Raw genomic sequence first — 21,399 nt, 5'->3', positions numbered from 1 at the left:
AGCAGTCCTTATGCCTCACTAATGGCAAAAGCATTTATAAAGGGCACAGGTGCTTAACAGTCCAAGCCCTAAGAATCTCAACTTCACATTCCAATATTATCCTACGGATGAAGAGACCTTAAAATGAAAGGAAGCATATCAAGGATGCATGAAAGTAGACACTCACTAAGTGTAAAGGAAAGCTGAATCTGCTCAAGATACTTTCCAGAAAGTAAACACTAAGATTTCCCGGGGATGTGCCAAGTGGTGAGGCTGATTTGGGGATATGGTCCTGTCCTTCTGAGAAATTTGCCCTAGATGCACAAAGGGACAGTTTCGAAGGCCCCACACGACATACTGTAGTTTCGTGTTCTCCCTTCTGGCTCTGGGTTTCCTCCCTAGAGTGGAGCTGGTATTTCCACAAAGACACAAATGAATCACGATTGTCTCTCATTAAATACTGCAACACATTATGGAAATGTTATACTTTGGAGATTTGCTGGAGTTTGTAAAAAGACACACGTTTGTGAAATCCCAGTTCACTGGGTAAAAATATTTGTTTCTCCATTTTTGCAAAAATATTACATTTCTGCATTTACTGTTTTCCTATATAGGAACTTACTAATGCCACTGACTTACGTCAGCTGATTTTTTACACACTCAAAGCCAATACTTCTAACACAACAAATGAGCCTGGATTTCTATCTGACCAAAGTCAAAACAGGCAAAGTTCAAAATAATTTTTTCCCAACAGAAAAATGGACTGTAATAAAAAGCACTAGCCAAGTCTATTTCTTGTAATCTTGACATTTACAGAACTGATTTTAGTAATGTTTAAAATAAATATTAGTTAACCTTTTCATCAAGATTTAAATATTTTCCTCCCTACTTACCTAGCCCAATAAACCTGACTCCATGTGCATTCAAACACACGCACACACACACACACACACACACATATTCTCCTCTGGATGTACTCCCATAGTTTCTCATGTATTTTGAGGCATTTTTTCCAACTGAAAGCATTGGGCTAACTCTCCTCCCTTGCCAACACTGTTAAAAATAGGTCCCGTTCCGCTCCTCCACATCCAAAGGGAAAGCAGATGAGATCATTTTCTGCTTGGAGGGTGAATCTAGGTTTTGAGTGATTGACATTAGTGCATTCAATTGCACAGGAAACAGGTGTTAAAATGACTTTTCCTGTCTTATTAAATATCCCCATACACTGATTCACAGACATGTTTCTATTCTGATGACTGAATAGTCAACCCTATAATTTGTCCTTCTATCCATTTTTTCCTCAAGCTGCAAGTTCTTCTTCACTTACCGCAAAGATTGCCTATTGTTCTCCCTAAATTTCTGCACAAGGTGAGTGATACAAGGTTGATCCTGTGAAATTAAATAGCAAAAGCCAGCAAGCATGTAATTCCACAAAACTGACAGCCTACAGCACCCATTTTACCTTCATTTGAATTTTGATAGATTGACTCCTACTAACTTTGATTTGTTTTATGACAAAAGTCTATCTCTCAATCCTTCAAACTTCAAAAATGACCTCTCCGCAAAAGATCTTTAAAAAAAGAAAAAATAAAGGAGGCAATTCTGAACTGAAAAGCCTGAAAGGATGGAAAGGACCAAAATACATGGAGAAATAACAATTATACTGTCAGTTATATATAAAACAGGGCGGGAGTGACAGCCTCAAAACCTAACTTACATGTGATCGGGTACTACGTTTACAGACAGCACCTTGTGCCATCTTGTTTGTACACCCATTTTTATATGGACGATTCCCATATGTGGATGATTCCCAAATCTACATCTCCAGCCCTGATCTCCTTCATCCTTTGCAGTCTTGTATTTCTTCCTCCGCTCAGGACGTCTCTACTTTGGATGATCTGTTGACACCTCCAACTTAACATGTCCAAAACAGAACCCCTCATCTTCCCACCCATACCCTGTCCTCCCCCTAACTTTCCCATCACTGTAGACAATACCACCACCCTCCCTGTTTACCAAGCCCATAACTTTGGTGTTAGCCTCGATCCATCTCTCTCATTTAACCCACATATTTAATCTTTTACCAGATCCTGTTGGTTCAATCTTCACAACCTTGCTAAAGTATGCCCTTCATTCTCCATCCAAACTGCTACCACTTATTCCATCCTGCCTTGACTATTGTATCAGCCTCCTTGCTGACCTCCCTGCCTCCTGTCTCCCCACTTCACTCTGTTGCCTGGATCACTTTTCTACAAAACCATTCAGTCTATGGTTCCCCATTCCTCACGATCTGAAGTAGTTGCCCATTCACCTTCCCACAAGCAGACACTCCTTGCCATTGGCTTTAAAGCGCTCAATCACTTTTCCCTCTCCCATCTTACCTCTCTGATTTCTTACTACAACCCAGCCCACACATTTCACTCCCCTAATCCCTTCTCGCTGTACCTCGATCTTCTCTAGCTTGCTGCTGACCTCTTGCCTTCCTCTTTATATCCGATAGACGATCACTCTCCCCACCTTCAAAGCCTTATTAAAAGCACACCTCCTACAAGAGGTCTTCCCTGACTAAGCCCTCATTTCCTCTTCTCCCACTCCCTTCTGCATCATCCTTGCACTTAGATTACCACTTTTTAGTCACCACACCCTCAGCCCTACGACACTTATGTACACATCCATAATTTATGTATTTATATTAATATCTCTCTCCCTTTCTATACTATAGAACAATGCTCAGTGCTTAGAACAGTGCTTGGCACATAGCAAGCACTTAACAAATACCATTATTATTATTAGCTCCTTGTAGGCAGCATATGTGTCTACCAACCCTGTAATATTGTACCAAGCGCTTAGTACAGTGCTCTGCACACAGTAAGCTCTCAATAAATATGATTGATCTATTGATTGAGAAGACAGTTTCACCTTAAATTCCACAGTAATAGGGGGTAGGCAAAAATTTTTATAGTAAAATCTCAGTGTACATGTAATTTTCCAGGCAACCCGTCACATCATCTGGTAAAACCATTCCATAAGATTTGCTGACTCCAACTGGGTGGAATTTAACATCCGTGGAAAAAGCTAACAACCGTATAACTTATCCCTTGCCAGTTTGTCTTAAAATTTGGGGCCTTGATAGCCAGTTTGCTTTTGGGGGTAGAGGAGATTAAAATGGACCTTTTTAGATTGAAATGTATTAGGGCAGCCAAGTAAAACTAGAGTATTTGTAAAACTACAAATCGAAAAGATCAACCCTAGGTAAAATAACATTGTGAAGTACAGCATTTTTTCTCCCAAACGGCATACAGTCTTTGACATTCTCGCAAATGGCTCTTTCCATTTCTGATACTCCTACATTACTGGCCCTTGACTCACAGTCTTTCCTTTTGCCTATTAGAATCACCTTGGCCTTTTCAAGGAAAATTAAGAATGGTAAAGAGAAAAATGGAAAGAGTACTAGTCTGGAAAATGGAATGACCTGAAACAGAGAAAACTAATGAAGACGTTGAGAGGAAGAGTGAGCAGTGTTTTGAATTCTCACCCTGCCAAACTTCATGATCCTTCAAACATTACCGTAAGCCAGAAGGAGACAATCTGATTCTGCATCTTTGCTCCAAATTTCTGAAGCATTTTTGCTGCTATAAAGTATGCTTGAAGAATATTTTTAGAGCTAAAACAAATCCCTGCAGAAAGCTCTTTAAAATTTGATTATTTTTCTTTAGATCAAAAAGGTGGAGAATATGTAAATAATGAATGTCCTGAGATGGCTCTGCATCCAGTAAATACTACTGATGGATTGTCTTGTAATCACACTTCATCATGCTCTGTGTTTCAAATGTCTGTTGGATAACACTTTAGTAACCATTTTAGTTATACAACCTTCCCCCCTGCCCCAAAACACACACATATATACACACACACACACGCACACCACACACACACACTTCTTTGAATACATTTTGATATAACAGATCTTAGAAAGTGCTTGTGGTTCTGTATGGTTGTCATGGCAACAGCACAGTGCCTCAAAGGTATTAAGGAATGATGTCACAAAAAGCAGCACATATCAGCAAGTATGTCTGGTTGACACAGCATAGGCAAAGCATGTTTTTACAGACACCTCAATGAATGATGGATCAATTTACTAGACACCTCAATGTATGTAGCACTATACTAAATGCTGTGAACTGTTGATTCAGACGCAGTCCCTAGCCTTCAGAGGGAGGGAGAGTAGGCAATGGAAACAAGTTACACTAAAGATCCTGGAAAAAAACAACAGTGATGTCAAAAGAGAACTTGTGCTTGTGTGTGCATTATTAATAATAATACTACTACTATTAATAATAATAATAACAATGGTATTTGTTAACCGCTTACTATGTGCTGAGCACTGTTCTAAGTGCTGGGATAGATACAAGGTAATGAGGTTGTCCCATGTGGAGTCCACAGTCTAAGTCCCCATTTTACAGATGAGGTAACTGAGACACAGAGAAGTTAAGTGACTTGCCCAAAGTCACACAACTGACAAGAGGTGGAGCCCGGATTAGAACCCACAACCTCTGACTCCCAAGCCAGTGCTCTTTCCACTAAGCCACGCTGCTTGGCATAGCAATGCATAATGAATGATATCACAAAGCTATAAATGAATGATGTCATCAAGACACATAGGCATCCTCTCCAACTGCAAGACGTAACAGCGAATTCATCCATTTGGGATTGGTAGGATGGAGATGGAAGGGTCTAATTCTGGGCAAGTGGAGAGTTGAGGGGCATAGGAAAGACAAGATCCCCCCCCCCCCCAAAAAAAAAAAATCACCTACTGTAGCCATGCATGTATTATATCTACAAGACATCTTTAAAACAAATCTATTCTTTCAGTGATGAGACCTTCGCCTTCAATTTCTCTAAGTCTACTGGCTGGCCGGAGTGTTGAACATTGAATATTAAAAGCTGCAGAAGTCAGCTCAGAGTAAATGTATTTAGTAACTGCATTTGAGATGAGGTGAAGTTGAGCACTATGCTACGATGGCTTTTTGCCCTTTCCCATAATATTAGGCATGTATAACAACTGCAATTGGCTTTGAGCACGAGGCGACAGCAGAAATGGAAGCATGAAATATACCCCAAATCTAGAGGCCAAAGGGGAAACAGAAAGCATGCAAAAGTGGGCCTTTTATGGACCCATGCTAATATACCACAAACCCTCTCTTTTTAGACATCTTGGAGTGATTCTGATAAATATACCAATAAAATGCTAATAAAATGTGATAAGACAAGAACTATGCTAAGTGGCTTTGGAGGACAGCAGAAAAAAGATGTATGTCTGGATTCCTACCCTGTAACAGGGAAGATTCTGATTGATTTCCCAGGCGCTAGGTTTGTTTGCTCTGCTATAAGACTGGATGAGCAATGTGGATAGAAGCTTAGTAAAATATACTTTGTGAATTATGGTTCAAATCAATGTCTCGAGTACAAATGCTGTAACATTTCATAGATATATTAGCTTTCAAATGCCTTTTATATTATCTGATATAGGCTTTACTACAGTATAAAGAGAAACATAGAAGAGATTTTATATGGGGCAAGGAGTTTAAATGATATTGAATGGTTTCCCCATATGTGAAATAAGTAAATATTCTGTGGAAAATTATTCTGCCACAGTTTATGTATTCTCTATTTCTTACGACTCGCCTTGGATACCCAGCAACCTCTCAGTTTTAGAAACTTTTCTGAAATTCTTGTCACTTGGAATGTGTTTTATTTATTGAATTTTTCCACCAATTGCTTGGTTATTTGTGTAAAATATCGGGAAAAAATGTTTCTGTCCCGCACACCCTTTCACTTAACTGCCCCTTCAAATTAAATATACAGTATCAGGTCATGGTACAATAAAGGAAAAATACATCTAGATGAATCAGTTCCGCAGAAGAAAGATAATATCAAAATCAATCATCTTTAGTCTAATTAATACTTCGAAATAAGATCATTTAATAATAATAATAATAATTAATAAGAGGCCTTCCCAAACTGAGCCCCCTCCTTCCTCTCCCCCTTGTCCCCCTCTCCATCCCCCCATCTTACCTCCTTCCCTTCCCCACAGCACCTGTATATATGTTTGTACATATTTATTACTCTATTTATTTATTTATTTTACTTGTACATATCAATTCTATTTATTTTATTTTGTTAATATGTTTGGTTTTGTTCTCTGTCTCCCCCTTCTAGACTGTGAGCCCACTGTTCAGTAGGGACTGTCTCTATATGTTGCCAACTTGTACTTCCCAAGCGCTTAGTACAGTGCTGTGCACACAGTAAGTGCTCAATAAATATGATTGATTGATTGATCATTTGCCTCTAACTTCTTGGGTGAATTTTTTTTTTCATGTCTTCGTTTTTCTTATTTGTTCGAATGGGATAATATCATTCCTCCCCTTCCTTCCTTCCTTCCAAGAATATGAGATTCAGTGAATTCCTCTGCCTGGCTCTTAACAATTCCTGGAAGTCCCTTGTAAATCAGTGGGAGCTCCATTAACGGGGACCTCTAGGAAAAGACCAACACTGGGCATCTGCCACATCGTGGGAGACTAACAATGAACACCGAGCTCATTCCAGGATGATGGCATACAGGGTGAGGCGCGATTAATTACATCAGTAAATGGTATTTGAGTGCTTACTGCTTGCAGAGCACTCTACATGGTGCTGGGGAAACCGCAACAGAGTTGGGAGACGCGATCCCCGACCAGTATGGGTGTACAGAGAAGCAGCCTGCTGTGAGAAACAGCATAATGTAGTGGATACAGCATGGGGCTGGGAGTCGGAAGGTCATGGATTCTAATCCTGCCTCTGCTGCTTATCTGCTGTGTGACTTGGGGCAAGTCACTTCACTTCTCTGGGCCTCTCAATTACCTCATCTGGAAAATGGGGATTGAGAGTGTGAGCCCCACAGGGGATCTGCTTGTATCGACCCCAGCGCTTCGTACAGTGCTCAGCAAATAGTAAGTGCTTAACAAATACCATTATTATTATTATTACAGTATGCGGTCTTCCACATGTATAAGAAGACTGAGTTATAAGTGATCTATTAAGATACCAGATTTTATACTCCACATTGGACTGCATGCTCCTTGAGAACAGGGACCATTCTTTAATTTTGCTGCTGTTCACCCAAGCACCTAATACCTAATAATAATAAGCACCTTTTAGACTGTGAGCCCACTGTTGGGTAGGGACTGTCTCTATGTGTTGCCAGTTTGTACTTCCCAAGCGCTTAGTACAGTGCTCTGCACATAGTAAGCGCTCAATAAATACGATTGATTGATTGACAATACAGTGCTCTGCACAAAGTAGGCATTCACTAAATTCTGTTGAGTAAATGAAATGCTACTGAATGAGTTGAATGTTTTTGAATGAAGACATTCACCAAGTCTTTGTGATGACTTGTATTTTCCTATCGGGCCTCTGGGCAAACAAAAATCAGTTCAAAATATATGAAAACAATCATAATCTCAAGTGAACATATATTAAATATAACTATGAACAAAGTCTTAAAACTTTACAAAAATTATAAGGAGAGATGCTTGGATTTTCTTGATTGCCTTTCATCCTCTTTAGTAATTTATCTAAACTTATAAGGTGCTATTACCAATGACCTGGTTCAGCTAGTGTGGGCCTTAACAGTAATTCACTGCATAAATATTTTTAACAAATTAGCCAGTGAACAAAATGAAACTTATTGAAGTTGATTTTTTAAAAAACAAATCTACAAAATACAATTGCCCTTTCTGTCAAACAAGCTCTTACCAGTTTGGAAGTCTGAAGTGATTTTCTCTCTCCCTCGTTAGAATCATTCCAAGACTCTTGACATTCTCTAAATCATCTTTCTGTGAGTACAAGAGGGCCACGAGGAAGTTGAGATCGATGTGGTAGTCTTCAGCTCTCTTGAATTTTAATGCAAATGTCTGTGATTCCCTAATCAAACAAAGGTTAAAAAAGGAAATCAAATTGGCTTATTATGAAAGCCAGTGTATCTGAACTGACAAGAAAAATGTTTTCTGCATGAAAGGACTTTAGTCAATATCCTAAATAGACTGCCACTAGAAATCAGGCTTCAAATGTGTAGCCTGCTTTAATTTGTGCGTCAATATATTCCTTAAAATAAGTATTTTACTCGTAGTAGCCCACCAGCTCTACTACAATCAGCTTTTCCTCCTTTAAATCACATTAACAAAACAATATCTACAAAAGATTGCCTAATGGTATGGTTACTGGAATAAGCCAAGCTAGAAAAAGACTATTTCACCTCATAAATCACTGCACTCTAAATGCTGGAGGGATTCTCACAGGGAATGTGGCCTCGGCTACCACAGCACAGTTATACTAAATATACAAAGGATAAGGCCAGATACAACCTTGCTGTCTTTAAGGAATTAAAGCTTGGTCAGCAGCTATACCATCTGTTTCCCTTATTTCTTTGGTTGAAACTACACACAAACCACCCTACTTTCTTTTTTGCTCTTTCACCTGAATTACTGCGCACTGTGGTAAGAGATCAGGGTAGTTAGACAAAGGTTCCGAGCTTTTCCATGCTTAGGGAGGGCTTTCAGTAAGATTGAAACACACTCTGAAAACATTCAAATCTCCAAGGTGGCAGCATATTCTCAGAACAGTTTAGCAATGATGGTATACGTTAAGCACACTCTGAAAACATTCAAATCTCCAAGGCAGCATATTCTCAGAACAGTTTAGCAATGGTGGTTTATGTTGAGCACCAGGCACTGTAGGGAATGCCTTTTCTAGGCAGTCACTCTCACTGTTATCAACTCACATTTATGAAGCACTCACTGTAACCTACTGCTCCAAGTGCTGAGTTGACATGCAGCATGATTTGCTCAAGTAACAGTGGAGGACAAGAGAGCCCGTTGTTGGGTAGGGACCGTCTCTACATATTGCCGATTTGTACTTCCCAAGCGCTTAGTACAGTGCTCTGCACACAGTAAGCATTCAATAAATACAACTGAATGAATGAAGTGAAAAATCAAGGGGAGATATAAATAATAATAATTGTGGTATTTAAGCATTTACTATGTTTCAAGCACTCTACAAAATCCACCCTCTCCTTCTGCACATCTGACCCCATCCCTTCTCACCTTATCAAAACACTTGCCCCCTCCGTTCTTCCCTCCCTGACCACCATCTTCAACTGTTTGCTCCCCAATGGTTTCTTCCCCACTGCTTTCAAGTACGCTCATGTCTCCCCCAGTTAAAATAAAACCTTCCTTGACCCCATAGCTCCCTCCAGCTACCATCCCATCTCCTTCCTACTATTTCTCTCCAATATCCTTGAGTGAGTTGTCTACACCCATTATCTCAGATTATTCTCCAGTTCTCTCCTTGACCTCCTCCAATCTGGCTTCCGTCCCCTTCACTTTACAGAAATCATGTTCTCAAAGGTCATAAATGTTAAGCCCTTACTAAGTCCCAGGCAATGTACTAAATGTTGGGGTGGATAAAAGCTAATCAGGTTGGACAGTTCCTATCCCTGTTCGTCCTCACAGTCACAGTTTACAGAAAAGGTAACTGAGGCACAGAAAAAGTAAGTGACTTGCCCCAATAGAGATTATATTTGTGCTTCCGTACCGGAAAGATGAAGGCAGAAAATAAAATAGGAGTTAAGAATGTATATGGCAGGTGTTCTAAGAAAAATCCAGTGATGGTGAGCTTTTATTCAAGAGTGTGAGTTTGAGTAAGTGGGGTGGGGGGGAGGAGACTGTGTGATGGCCTAATGGCTACAGCACTGGCCTGGGAGAAGGAAATGGGTTCTAATTTTGGCTCAACCACTTGTCTGCTGTGTGACTTTGGTAAGTCACTTAACTTCTCTGTGCCTCGGTTCCCTCATCAGTAGAATGGGGATTAAGACTGTGTGCCCTGTGTGGAATAGGGATTGGTCCAACCTGATTAACTTGTATCCATCCCAGTGCTTCGTAGCCTGGCAAATAGTAAGTGCTTAACAAATGCAATTAAAAAAACAACAATTACAACACTAAGGTGTGATATTCCAGAGAAGAGACACCAGTGATGGTGAGCTTTTATTCAAGACTGATACAACTAAAGTGTGATTATATGCTGGAGCAGAGTTGACCTCTGTTTCGAAGATGCCGCTGCCCAATAGTGAGAATGCATAAGTGTATTTTTGAGAGAATTTCTCATACTTCATCCATGAATACAGAGTAAGATGTATGAATTGAGTAACATGATCCTTTGCTCATTAATCAAACATACCATCTAATAATGAAGGTTACTCTACTGTGGTTTATGAATGAAATGATAATTACATTTGTTTATAAATTTATCTAGAATGGTGATAATCTCACGATTGTATGCCCATTCTGCCTGACGTTTTCTACTGATAAAGCTCTTCTATTAATTATTAGCAGCTGAATTTGTCTGCAGCAGCATTCCAAAAAGTTATTTCTTTTTTTAGGATTGGCCCTAAGAGATGAATGACCAATTTAAGACAAATTTGAGAGGATGTGCCACACTGTGGAATGCCAGGGTGAGAATTCCCACCTATTCATAGATATGGTCCTGAAAATAAAGCTCTTCTGGCTCCAGGGACAGCACTCCTTATAGTGGGGCTCCAGACTTCCTGGCGGTGGCAAGCAGCAAGTCTTGTTAAAAGTGACTTCATCATCATCATCAATCGTATTTATTGAGCACTGTGTGCAGAGCACTGTACTAAGTGCTTGGGAAGTACAAGTTGGCAACATACAGTTGATTCACCCCAACTGACCAAACTCCTATAGCACAGTATAGCAGTCAATACAGTAGTCCATCACGTGAAAATAGGTGCCTCCGTCCCTCAGGGAATTTCCCTCAGGGAAAGCAATGGACTTCGGGCAGATTCCTTCTGGCATTGTTTCAAGCCCACAGGAAGACTGGACTCAACACAGGAATACTTTTGTTTCCTTTTTAATTAAACACATATGGCATATCCATTCCAGCACATAATGGTGGGTATTTAAGCGCTTACAATGTGCCAGGCACTGTACTAAGTGCTGGTGTGGATACAAGCAAATTGGATTGCACATAGTCCATGTCCCATGTGGGGCTCACAGTTTTAATCCTCATTTTACAGATGAAGTATGAGGCACAGAGAAGTTTGATGCCTTCGCCAAAGTCACCCAAAGACAAGCAGTGGAGCCAGGATTAATAAAGAATGATTAACAAACTTTAGAAATGTCAAAGAAATATGATTACAATATCTCCACAACAAACTAAAATAAATGTTTTTTTTTTAAATCTATTTCCAGAGGACCATATGCAGGATGTTTTACTGACTACAAACTGCCCAATCTTGTTCAGAAATGAAAATGTGTGAATCAATACTTGGTATGGTCATTTCAATCATGCGATGATATATTCAAAAACCATTCAACACCTATTTCTGTCTCAATAAAATTCAGTTATTTTCCTGGTTGCAGTTTCTCCTCCTGTTCAGACAAATCCATGTTTTTATTTTCTTTTCTCCATGGTAATGATCCCATACTTCTTTGCAGTAGCTTATGTTTATCTTGTGAATTAGATATACCTCAGAGTGGTTTTTATTCTGTGCTTATTCTGCTAGCTTGGCATCTGGAAATGAGATTAAGCAAAGGGGAGCACCCCACAGAGGTGTCCTTCTTTCTAGCTCAGCTAAGGTACTGGGAAAAACCCCTGGGCCTGCTGACTGACTAAACTACCAAGTGTGCTTTGAAAAATGCGACTGAAGGGCAACTTAGTTCTATATTTATGAGGAAATCATGTGTATCTATTGAATAAACATGACTACTGAAGTAGGCCCCAAGTCTCTTTCCTTATTTTTAGGCAAGAGGACTGGGAAAAAAAATTCTCAATTCAAACACTCTAAAGACTACTTTCCTTTAGCAAATGAAAGCATATTTTGTAAACCACAACAGGATTACTAAAATAAAGGGGCACTGGATTGTTTAAAACCTGGCACAAATTCTGTTTATGCCTTAAAATTAAACTCCCAAATACTCATTACTAGATATTCCCTTTCCCTTTAAAGGTTTTCAAAACGGCTTCTAAAGAAAGCACAAACAAATCCTGGCCACAATTTAAAGCCGTATAGGTCTACCAAGGCCAGAGAAAGACCACACGCATGAAAAGCAGTCACCTCAAGGCAGTATGTGGCTTGGGTAGCAGAAAGCCTTCTGTCCCACTCAATATGACTACCTCTTGGGGTATTAACAGATTGGTGACCAAACAAGACCTTATATAAAGACGGTCACCAGGCAGGTACAGAGTCCTCCCCAGTCCACCAGCAACCATCAATGGTATTTATTAACAATACTAATGTGGTATTTGTTGAGCACTTTCTATGTGCCAGGCACTATACTAAGCACTGGGGTGGATATAAGCAAACAGGGTTGGACACAGTCCCTGTCCCACATGGGGCTCACAGTCTCAATCCCCATTTTCCAGATGAGGTAACTGAGGCCCAGAGAAGTGAAGTGACTTACCCAAAGTCACCCGGCAGACAAGTGGTGGAGCCAGGATTAGAACCCACTGTCTGCTGACTCCCAGGCATGTGCTCCAGGAGACCTGGGTTTATTTGGCTGCTTATGTGCGATTGTGTATCTGGAGGGAACCACATTCTTGTGCAGACAAGCACCTGTCTGGAGGGTGGGTGGATTATGGCTTTACGGGCACAAACTGGGCAGGAAGAGCCAGAGAATACAGCGCACCCTCAGCCCTACAGCTATTTATATCTGTCTCCCCTCTAGACTGTAAGCTCCTTGTGGGCAGGGAACATGTCTACCAACTCTGGGCCACTGTACTTGCCCAAGGACTTGAGTACAGTTCTCTGCACACATTAAGCACTCAAATACCATTGATGGTGATGACAACTGGATTTCAAAAACTGTTTGAAGAACATAATTATCTTTGGCCTTATTCACATTTACTAATTCACCCTGTCCCTACTAGGCACCCCATTTTCCTTCCAACAAGAGAGAACCCTAGATGAACAAGACAAACCTGCTTGTCATTCAAAAGTTTCCCCAGTTTTCTGTGAATACAAGCAAAAATACCAAGGAGTAGAATTTATTTCATCTCTCTCTGGCCCCGCTGCCTGACTTTTCCTAGCTGTTCATGAGATGTTGAACTCTGGGCAAAAGCTGGTGGATAATTACTTGTGTGTATGAGGGGGATTTCTTTTAACAGGAAAAGCCAGCACAATGAATAAAACAAGGATAAGAAGATTTATGAGGCTTTCATGAAACTTACAGGAAAAGTCCCTGCAACTGCATCATTTATTATTCTCGGTATTGAGTGCTTAAAAGTGAATCGCCTTACCTATGTTTTATCCACACACTTATGGGATGTGTTTATTTATTAATGAAAATTCTCGAAAGCAAATGTAACAGACAGATTCGTGCATTCTCATAACCACTTAGCCATATGGCTTGATAACTTTATTACCCGTCTTAGGAGACTGTCTGGAGTCTTCAGGTTCCAGGAAAAAAATAGAAAAAGTGTTTGCTTATGAAGAATGGGTGTGTTCCACGAAACATTTTAAAACAATACTGATAGAATGTGCTTGGAGTTGGCTGAGATCAAAAGTGTGTTAAAAAGTTTCTACAAATATTTTATAACTTTACTTGAAGGGGACAGGTTTTAGGTCAGGGCATTTGTTTGAAAGCAGTTGATCTCCAGAAGGTATTATTCTAGATAGTTTATTCTTCCAGACAAGCTCAGAGTTCAAATCCAACTACATACTTTGCCAGTACCACCAGCAACTGTAAGGAAAAATGGAAGTTGGCCAAAATCCTGCAGGAATGGATGAGACCTGAATACACTTCGAATCTTGATCTTTATGTTCCCTTTCTAACCAGGAGGAACCACTTCCAGGTTATATGAGCAGGTTCTCTTCCATTTTACCCTTCAGGGAAGCTTTATTCTCAATGTAAGTTAGGCGCAAGAACTCTTCCAGGCAAACTGAGTCCAAGATTTTGGCCATGATTGTCACACTTGGAGATCATTAAATAATTTGGGATTCTATTCTTGGTTTCTTTCACCTTCTGAACAATCAGTGGCATTTACTAAGAGCTTGCTATGTGCAGAGCATTGTACTAAGTGCTTGAGACAGTATAATACATTACATACAATCCCGCAGGGAATGTGTCTGGACTGCTATATTGCACTCTCCGAAGTGCTAAGTACAGTGCTCTGCACGCAGTAAGCCCTCAATAAATATGATTGACTGGCTTTTCAAAGAGTTAAAAATCTAAATTAAATTACAAACACAGTTAAGTAACAAAATAAAAGGAAATATACATAAGTATTGAGGGTGTTATCCTCTCAGGGTCACACCTGGAGAGTTTCCAGTACTCTGCCAGTCTCGACTAAGGGAGGGAGAATCAAGCAGAGGCATACTCATTCCAGTTCTAGCTTGGCCAGTAGCTAGTGAGTGGAAGGCAATCTGCTAAAAGTCAAGACTCCCCTGAGCTGGGCAGCAGCAGAATGGGATAAAGTCGAGGCCGGAGACTCAGTTTGCTGCACGGAAAGAGGCAACGGTAAACCAATTCCATATTTTTACCAAGAAAACTCTATGGATACACTACCAGAACGACTGCAGGTGGAGGTGGGGCGTTCTGGGAGAGATGTGTCCTTGGTGTCGCTATGGGTTGGAGATGACTTGACAGCATAAGACAAGACAAATTGAGGGTGTTGAGGGGAGGGCTGGTGAGTGACTGTAAAAATGCTTAAGTGGGAGACTAAGTGCACTGGGGATGCCTTAGGGAAGGGAAAATAAGGTGATAGTGTTGGGGAGCGAAACAGAGGCCTTAAAAGGCCTTTGGAGAAGTGACTTTAGTAAGGCTTTGAAAGTTACGAAAGCCTGTCATACGAAAGGAGGGGGACTTGTGGGCAGGTGAGAAAGCATGAGCAAGGAGTTTATGGAGAGAGGTACAAAAGTGAGTTATTCCGAGCAAGTTGGCATCAGAGGAGTGAAGTATTGGGGTTGAATTGTCAGCTAAGGGTGAAGAGAGCTGATGGAAGATCTTAAAGGTGAGACTTTTCTGCTTGATGAGGCGAATGGGCGAACGCTGGAGTTACTGGAGGAATGGGGAGAAGTGCACAATTTGGGCCTCACCACTAAGATAATATCAATATTTACTCCTCTCTCTACCAAGCCAGGCTCATCACCCCCATTAACCTCATCAATGGTTTGTAACTCATGCCTACTTTGTGAAAAGCATTGTGGGTTACTACAAAGGAAACATAATACAAGATCCTTACCACCAGAGGGAGGAGGGTCAAGCAACAATAAGTTGGGTATTAGAGAACATACAATTAGATAAAGCAAAAGATGGTATCAAAAACAAGATAAATGTCAATCTGTTGAGGTAACTGTGAATAATGTGAACAGGGCAGCAGAGTCGGCTTTATGGAGGCAGTGGCATTTTGGTAGGGCTTTGAAGGATGGGAGCAATGTAACATTTCAAAGAAGTGCAGGAAGGTCATTCTAGGGAAGGGAAATACCGTATGCAGTCCGTAACTGGGTTGAGACATGGATGGTGGGGAGTTAACCTGGGTCATCTAGAAAACACCAGATAAAGGCTAACAGGAAAAATGAGCAAGAAAGATGAAGGAGCTAGTTAGCGGGGTTGAACTTGAAAGATCAATAGTTTCAGTTTTTAATGAGAAGAAATAGGGACCCTTTTTTGAAGCTAGGATAGTGGTGGAGAGCAGTTTCAAAGTGGGAGAGAGAGGGCGGGGAATGTTCAATGAGAAAATCATGTACACTTACTCACCTCCTCCAGGAGGCCTTCCCAGACTGAGCCGTTCCTTTCTCTCCCCCTCGTCCCCCTCTCCACCCCCCCATCTTACCTCCTTCCCTTCCCCACAGCACCTGTATATATGTATATGTTTGTACATATTTATTACTCCATTTATTTATTTATTTATTTTACTTGTACATATCTATTCTATTTATTTTATTAGTATGGTTGGTTTTGTTCTCTGTCTCCCCCTTTGAGACTGTGAGCCCACTGTTGGGTAGGGACTGCATATGTTGCCAACTTGTACTTCCCAAGCACTTAGTACAGTGCTCTGCACACAGTAAGCGCTCAATAAATACGATTGATTGATTGATTGAAAATGTTTGTATTGGCCATTTTATGGTATTTGTTAAATGCTTACTATGTGCTAGGCACTATTAAGCCCTGGGGTAGATATAAAATAATGAGATTGGAAATAATCCCTGCCCCACATTGGATCCACGGTCTTAATCCCCATTTTACAGATGAGTTAAGCACAGAGAAGTTAAGTGACTTTCCCAAGGTCAAAAGCAAACAAGTGGAGGATCAGGATTAGAACCCAGGTCCACTTGACTTCCAGGCCTGTATTTTTTCCACTAGGCCACACTACTTCTCAAAGCTGCCTGTGAGGCGTTTGCTGCCAAAAGGAGGGTAGAACCAGGTCCCTTTGAGGACTCTGCTGCCTACGGTGGAGCTGCCCAGGGTCGAGGCAGCAAAGGTCCGGAGAGTGGGGTTAGCCTGTGAGCCATGTTTCTTCTGGGAGAAGGTGAGTTTGCCCCAAGGAAGGGCTGTGGAGCCTCATGCGAGGCTGAACATGCCTGAAGGGTACACGTGGAGGGTGATTAAAGCTACAGAGGTAGGTTTGGTTTGGGGGTGCAGTGGCGGGGTTTGGGGGGGAACACTCCAGGAAATGGCTGGGCCCACCTCTGTGCCCTGGCACCAGCAACAGGTACAAGCAGACTGCTTCCCAACTGTCTTTTTTTTACAGCACTTAAGTGCTTGCTAAGTGCCAGGCACTGTACTAAGCGCTGAGGTTGGATAATAATAACAATAATAATGTTGGTATTTCTTAAGCGCTTACTATGTGCCAAGCACTGTTCTAAGTGCTGGGGAGGATATAAGGTGATCAGGTTGTCCCACGTGGGGCTCACAGTCTTCATCCCCATTTTACAGATGAGGTAACTGAGGCACAGAGAAGTAACTTGCCCGAAGTCACACAGCTAACAATTGGCAGAGCAGGGATTTGAACCCATGACCCCTGACTCCCAAGCCCATGCTCTTTCCACTGAGCCACACTGCTTCTCAGGGATACAGTCCCTGACCCACACAGGGCTCACAGTCTTAATCCCCAAGCATAGAAAACTTAAGTGGCTTGCCTAAGGTCACAGGGCAGACAAGTGGCAGAGTCAGGATTAGAACCCAGGTCCTTCTGACTCCCACGCACATGCTCTATCCACTAGACCCCGCTGCCCGAGTTCCTTCTTCTGTTCATTCCCTTCAAATCTACCCTGGTTACTGCTAGAAAAGACCATCTTCCCACCTTCCTTCATCCTCAGGACCAGTGACAATTTCTCTGGGTTTCAAAAGAGATGAAATATTTTCCAGAGGGGTATACATTTGGGTCAGAATAGCCACCAACTTCAGCCCTTACTTATTGCTGTACATTTCGATTATGTATTCTGACCTCACACTAACCATTGTTGTTCGGTTCTCCTATGGTGCAATTCGTGCCCGTTTTTATGCTTCATAATTGTGTTAATCCTGCTTCTCCCATGAGATTGGAAGACCTTTGAGGGGAGTGTCTTCTCCTTCACGATTCCCTAAGTAACTGGGGGGCAGGGGGTGGGGTTGGGGGGTGTCAATGCTCTGCCCACAATGCGCTCTCAGTAATTTCTCTTCACTTCACTGTTGGCCCAAAGGGAAATGTACGTGCTTATGAGAGAATGAGTTAACAAAGCAATAAGCAGAGAGGAGTAATTAGGAGATGCTTTTGGTTTTTATGTACAATATTTATGAGCCTCCCGCCCCCGCTTGGTCTGTCTCATTTTAGAATTATAAAGTGGTCTGGATATTTCTAGGAGCACTTTAAAATTTCAAAATGAGACAAGCGGGGGAGTGCTTATAAATATGTTATTAAATAGGGAAGCACACAATTTAACTGGAAATTATATTTGGGTAGAATAATTCTACCGTGTACAATCTGAACACAGAGAGTGAACACAATATACCTTACTGAAGTCTTATCCCAAGCTATGTTTGAAGGGCCTTCTCTTGGGGCTATTTTTGCTAATTTGCACAAAAATATTTTCCAGGATGGGCTCGAATCTCTTGGAAATACTGGGCCTTAGAAAACTAATGTAGCTTTTACTTGAATGGCTTGTGAATTTATCGTTCTGTCCAAAATTAATTTATATGAATCCATACTTGGGGTTCAAAATGGAATATTTAAAAATCTTTCAATCCTGAAATCTGTGTTGTGCTATCAAGGTCATTTACTGAGTGCTAACTGTAATAACAATACTAATAATTATGGTACTTGTCAAGCACTTACTATGTGCCAAGCACTGTTCTAAACACTGGGGTAAGCACAAATTAATCTGGTTGGACAGAGTCCCTATCCCACAAGGGGCTCACACTCAATCCCCATTTTACAGATGAGTTAACTGAGGCACAGAGAAGTGAAGTGACTGCCCAAGGTCACACAGCAGACCTATGGTGGAGCCAGGATTAGAGCCCAGGCCCTTCACCAGGGGTTCAATGAATACTGATCAATTCATGAATGAAATTAATCCTCCTCAAGCATTCTTAATACCATGGCTTCTGGGGGGTTCTGTGTTTAGGTAATGCCAATCAGACGTATTTTCTCTGTCGATGTAAAACCCATACACTTGAACAGTACCATCTCCAATAAATAGTTATTGATATTAACAGTTTGGTGTTAAAAGGTAATCTATGAACAATCTCAATTTTCTTTCTTTCCTGATAAGGACTTCATAATACAATCAGCTCCACTCTGTTTGATGTGAAATGACAATTGATCTAAACGATACTGCCAGAGCCTCCAGGATGTAATCGCTTCATCATTATTCACGACATGGATCAAGGAATTCTGAGGGCAGATGATGGTTGCTTATTTAAGCACAAAATGAAAACAAATGAATATTCACTACCCTCAAATAAACATTACATCCTCTGCAGTTAAGAGCACTAGACTGAATATTATTGGGGACCAGAGGTGAGAACATTTCACATTTCACATTTCACTGCTTTACTCTGTCCTCAATTGGCTTTGGGAACTTTCTTTAGTCTTAGGCACTTTCTGTTTTAAAACTATGAACAACTTCTGGCTGAGCTGAACCCTGGGCCTGGAGCTGGGCCTAGGTACCATTGCTCAGCAGATGATTGCCACTATCCCCATTCCACACATGATATCTAGGGAGAAAGAGATCATATGACCCACCCGGTCACAAAGAAAATCAGCAGCAAAGGCAGAAAGCAGGGCAGAATCGGGCCATTTGCTTTGAAGAAAAAGGGCAGGGCAATAGCACAAACAACAGAGGAGTCTCAAGGCTCCTTTCCCCCTGATTTTTAATAGCTTTTACCCATGGCTTTCCCGCTGAGGGAACAATTTCATGAGGAAAGGAAGTCAGAAGAAACTTGTTTTTATTTCTGCCCATAGGTGGGATATGACCTCTTTACCCTCTCTGCCTAAAGGTATTTGTTCTACTCCAATCTCCGAGCCACCGGACGCTGGCTTGAAACTCTGTCCTCCACAAGCTGAATGTTCCCCTTTTACTCACTGTCATCTCTCCCTGTTACTTACCCCGCATCCTCAGTTGCCTCTGGGTATTCCTCTGGAACCTGCCTGATTTCCCCGGGGCCCTGAGTCACAGACATGTTCGAATTTGCATGGCTGCATTAAGGCTATGAGGGTGTCTTGGTCTAATGAACTATTTTGTCTTTAGTCCTTTTCCTTCAATCTGTAGTTCACATCCCTGCACATAGTAAGCACTCAATAAATATCGTTGCTTGATTGATCGATCCCTTACTGCCCAGAAATTGGGGTTCCTCATGAAACCCACCCATTCACTCATTCAACTGTATTTATCGAGCCCTTACCGTGTGCTGAACACTGTACTAAGTGCTTGGGAAATACAATTCAGCAACAGAGACAATCCCTGCCCACAACAGGCTCACAGTCTAGAAGGGGAAAGAGAGATATCAGAAAAATTAAACAGGCGTCAGTAGCATCATTATAAACAGAATTATAGATATATACAAATCATTAATAAAAATAAACAGAATTACAGATATATACAAATCATTAATAAAAATAAATAGAATTATAATTATAAATATGTACATATATACACAAGTGCTGTGGGGCAGGAAGGGGCATAGAGCAAAGGGAGTGAGTCAGGGCAATGGGGAGGGGAGGGGGAGCAGAGGAAAAGGGGGGCTTAGTTGGGGAAGGCCTCCTGGAGGAGGTGAGCTTTCAGTAGGGCTTTGAAGGGGGGAAATGAGCTAGTTTGGTGGATTTGAGGAGGGAGGGCATTCCAGGATTCCAGGTCAATGGCAGAACAGGTAAGAACGAGGCACAATGGGAAGGTTAGTGCCAGAGGAGCGGATTGTGCAGGCCGGGATGTAGAAGGAGAGAAGGGAAGTGAGGTAAGAAGGGGCAAGGTGATGGAGAGCTTTCAAGCCAACAGGGAGGAGCTTTTGCTTGACCCTTTCATCCTACTGAAATTATGCCAGATCATGAAAACATGTTGCTCCGAAAACAAGGTACAGTTTTAGAGCAGGGCATGAACCCATATTGTTCTTCTAAATCAAGAAGTCTAATACCTAACCACAAGTTCCTGGTAAAGAGATAAAGCTGAAAAGGGCAGTTTCCACTGAGTGCCAGCTCATTAGAATTAAAGTGCCGGTGATTCTCTCAGCAAAGGTCAGTGCTGTCAATGACCGTAATTCTTCTAAACCCAATAAACTGGGCTGGAAACATCTGCCTCTCAAGAACAGGGTTTAAGTCATCCAATTGGGAAAACAGGAAAAAAATTAGTCGTAAAACGGCTTCGGCAAGACATGTCAGATAAAAATAGAAGCAGTATCCTTGATGCAACTGAAAGCTGTTACAGTAACTATTTTCTTTTGGGTGCGTTGGAAATGAATGGGGTTTAGATTATAATTAAAACCTTTTTGTATGAGACAGGAAACTGTAGCTGAGACAAAGGGTTAAAGAGGAAGATGAACCAATTACATGGAAAAAAGGAAAAAACCAAAGAAAAATAAAAAGCAAAACTGGACTAAGGTCGCAGGATGTTTGGGCTGTTTCCCTCAGCAATGCGCATGGAGATACAATTCACAGAGCACCGTAGGGAGCACAGAAAATCTGGGTGCTGCTTTATGCCATGAGGGGCCCTGTAAACAGGACTACCCCAGCGAAACAGTCTCAGTGATACATCAGTAGCTATACTACACAACAGCTGTGGAAAATTAAAGTCTGCATGTACAAGTCACCAAAACTGAGAAAACTTATCAACAGTGCATTATATTTTGAGGGTTGTTTTTTCCCCTCCCTGGAGCAAAATCTCACTTCCGAAATTAC

The 21,399-nt window shown here is 41.3% G+C and overlaps 1 protein-coding gene, 1 long non-coding RNA gene and 1 other non-coding gene across 4 annotated transcripts in view; 2 read left to right on the top strand and 1 right to left on the bottom strand.

Annotated features, from left to right (window-relative positions):
* Positions 1–21,399, bottom strand: part of ITGB1 (integrin subunit beta 1) — a 141,345-nt gene that overhangs the window by 99,075 nt on the left and 20,871 nt on the right. Inside the window, exon 2 of the mRNA XM_038755735.1 lies at positions 7,774–7,941. The gene's annotated coding sequence lies outside the window, so the exon portion shown is untranslated. The remainder of the gene's footprint in view (positions 1–7,773; positions 7,942–21,399) is intronic.
* LOC119936235 lies at positions 4,075–11,448 on the top strand. Of its 2 annotated transcripts, none has more exons than XR_005453680.1 (3): positions 4,075–4,131; positions 10,454–10,525; positions 11,283–11,448. It is a non-coding gene; the product is annotated as an uncharacterized LOC119936235 (long non-coding RNA). The 2 variants fall into 2 exon arrangements; XR_005453679.1 differs by lacking the exon at positions 4,075–4,131 and adding an exon at positions 6,482–6,601.
* LOC119936422 lies at positions 14,329–14,466 on the top strand. Its single transcript, XR_005453751.1, has one exon. It is a non-coding gene; the product is annotated as a small nucleolar RNA SNORA7 (small nucleolar RNA).

This window comes from Tachyglossus aculeatus, chromosome 13 (assembly GCF_015852505.1).
Source record: "Tachyglossus aculeatus isolate mTacAcu1 chromosome 13, mTacAcu1.pri, whole genome shotgun sequence".
In the NCBI taxonomy this organism is placed as follows: Eukaryota; Metazoa; Chordata; class Mammalia; order Monotremata; family Tachyglossidae; genus Tachyglossus; species Tachyglossus aculeatus.
The sequence above is the reverse complement of the archived record's forward strand: the minus strand, read 5'-3'. Positions and strand labels throughout refer to the sequence as shown.